We start from the raw sequence: 3,055 nt of genomic DNA, 5'->3' as shown, positions 1-3,055 counted from the left end.
TGGATCCAGGAATCAGGTGAGTATTAGAAAAAAAAAAGTTTTATTTTATGTTCTATTCTTAGTTCTATAATGTCATTGTAGTACTTTCAGGTGGAATACAGCTTCATAACATATCAGCTAGGGAACTACAAGTCCCAGCATGCCCTCATTGCCCCTGTACAACAACCAGATATTGCCGTTCCCTGGGTGATATGTGTGTGTGTGTGTGTGTGTGGGGTGTACAGGGACAATGATGGCATACTTGGACTTGTAGTTCCTTAGCTGATATATATGTGTGGGGGTGGGGGGTACAGTTCCAGTGGATGTTTATATAATATGGGGGGGGGCGGAAAAAAATGTCTGCCCCGGTCGCCCATAACTCTGGTTACGCCACTGCATGATAGCAACCACATTTCAGAATTGTGAAGCAATGTCTCTTACTCTGGAGAGCATACCTGTCTCTCCTGTAAGGGAACAAGTAGCATATAATAATACAGGAGCCCACACTGATTAAAAATAAAATAAATGATGACATACCGTGTCCCCTGGACCCCTTCTGAGATGAAAGGATTTTTTTAACCAGATTCCTCATCCCGGGAACAGATTCTATGAAATTTGCTAAAGAAATTCTAGATATCCAAACCTGTTACAATGCCAACTGGAGTGATATGATACAGATAGATAGGAGGGTCTGTGGAGACGGAGACTTCGATGAGGTTGTCACCAAGGCTGGCATCCCAAAAACTTTAGCGTATGATTCTAGTACTGCGAGAAAAATGTATACAAACCAATTGGCACAAATGATTAAAATTATTTACTCACCCCGGTCATGGTCCAAAGTATCAGCTGTATCGCAGGCACAAAATGAAGTTTATATGGCTTATTATATTAGATTTAAATGGGCTGTGGAGGCTGCTGGTGGGGACTTTACAGATGCTGCCCTAACCCCAATATTAAAACTTAGTTTCATCACTGGATTGAAATGAAAGATCACGGAGAAATTAATGACAGCAAATCCAGATTGAGGGGACACGTTTCTCTCCTCTCTGCTTCCGCTTGCTACTGTTAAGAAACAGAGCAGACTAGGAAAGACAGAAACCACAGGAAGTGTATACGATTCAACTAAGAAAGAAACACTGATAGCAGCTTCAGGCCGAGAAAGGAAATAGTCTGTTACAATTGTGGAGAGAAAGATCATACAAGGAGAATTTGCCGAGCACCAGTGCGAGATAAGCAACAGCAATCCAAAGTGAAATTTGGAGACAGTATAATAATAAAGAGAGGGTCTGACAGAAACATATGTGCACAAGAATTCAGATAACAGTTGTGTAGGACATGTGTAAGGCAATTGTCTATGTTTTGAATACAGAGTGAATGAGTTTCCAGCCAGCTAGTGTCCGGGATGTTTGAACTATGCAAAGAGCTGTTGAAAATTGTGTAGTTCACATGATCTAAGTTAAGAATGTGATGATGTTATTTAGTTTTTGTGTCAGTTGAATACAAGGAGAACTATGGGGTTAGGGCTTTTCCCCAATGTTCTCCTTAGGGTAACGGGAGGACACAAACTAGCGTCCTCCCATCACCCTAAGCTCAGTATACCGCGAGCTACAACTCGCGGTATACTGAGACGCCGCAGTTGAAGCGCATCCTGACAATTATGTCTGGATCCGCCCTGCTGCGTGAGTGACAGCTGGCTCTGCCTATCTAGAGGCAGAGCCAGCTGTACCCGCCCCCTCCCAGTCTGTTCAGCCAGTCAGCGCTGGAGGATCGGAGTGGGGAGGGGGAAATCCAGCCCGTCCCCTGTCAAGCAGAGAGCCGTGACAGGATCGAGAAGTGAGCGAACGCCAGTATCTGTTCCTCACTTCCCGATCTACTAAGCCGACCTGTGACAGTCTCATTGTCACAGGTCGGCTAGAACTATGAGGTGAGTGAAAACCACTCACCTCATAGTTCTCCTTTAAGATGTTCAATGGTGGTGGCAACATCAGCAATAAGCTTTTTACTGTAAACTCCATAACAAGGACTAGAGGCCACCACCTAAAACTGGTGGAGAAAAGATTTAACCACACGAGGGGCATAGGGGCTTCTTTCAGTTAGAGCGGTTAGGGTCTGGAACTCGCTGCCACCAGCAGTGGTATCAGCTGAGAGTGTTGAAGCATTTAAAAAGCATTTGGACAAATTCCTCAGAGACCGTAACATACAGGGGTACAGATACTCTTAAAAACAAGATCACACAAGGACTCATACACACACATACACATGCAGAATCACATACACGCAATAGGTTGAACTTGATGGACCTGTGTCTTTATTCAACCTCAAATACTACAGTATGCAACAGAAGCTAACAAAGTATCAGCTTGTTAATGTTTTGTTGCTTATTGTCACTTATCATGACAGGGTAAGGCATAGTCATCTTTTCCCAACCATGAACAGCTGATTACAGCATCTGACCCCTTCTCAACTTCTAATTTCCCCAAATAAAAGACCAAACAGGATTGGATATTAAATGGCTGTATCAGCCGTTTATTACATAATCTCATAAATTATTATTGTCACTTAAAACATGACATATATGACAATATACCACAACTGTATCCCTATACGTAATTTGGCCTGAGGTCTGTGAAGGCACCACTTACTCAGCTACAGTAGATCTCTGCTTACCCCTGAAAACCACTGGCCCCTAGCCGCAACACACCGACTCAGGGACAACCTAGGAAGTAACAGCAGAGACCTACCTACACATAGTTCTTCGACCTCTCTCTGCTGAACCCGCCACAGCAACAAGGGGGAGACCTCACCCTTGGATGCCCCTCCACACACCCAATGCTCTCTGAATGCCCCCTTGCAGACCAAAGAACCACATGTCCGCCCCTACGGCATTAGATGCACCCTCTCACCATGCAGCAATTGCCAAGTGTTAACTTCCAGCTCACGATGATGAACCACCAGACCCCCATTCCGAATTCCAAACCTCCCGACCTCCCTAATCACTTCAACCTTTGCTTTGTGGAAGCAATCAACGGACCGAGCTAAACGCCAGGAGATGCGAGCCACGAGCTCCGACCCAATG

The sequence above is a fragment of the Nanorana parkeri genome, unplaced genomic scaffold, assembly GCF_000935625.1.
Source record: "Nanorana parkeri isolate BGI_ZX_2015 unplaced genomic scaffold, ASM93562v1 scaffold2689, whole genome shotgun sequence".
Taxonomy (NCBI): domain Eukaryota; kingdom Metazoa; phylum Chordata; class Amphibia; order Anura; family Dicroglossidae; genus Nanorana; species Nanorana parkeri.
Note: the sequence above shows the minus strand (reverse complement) of the source record.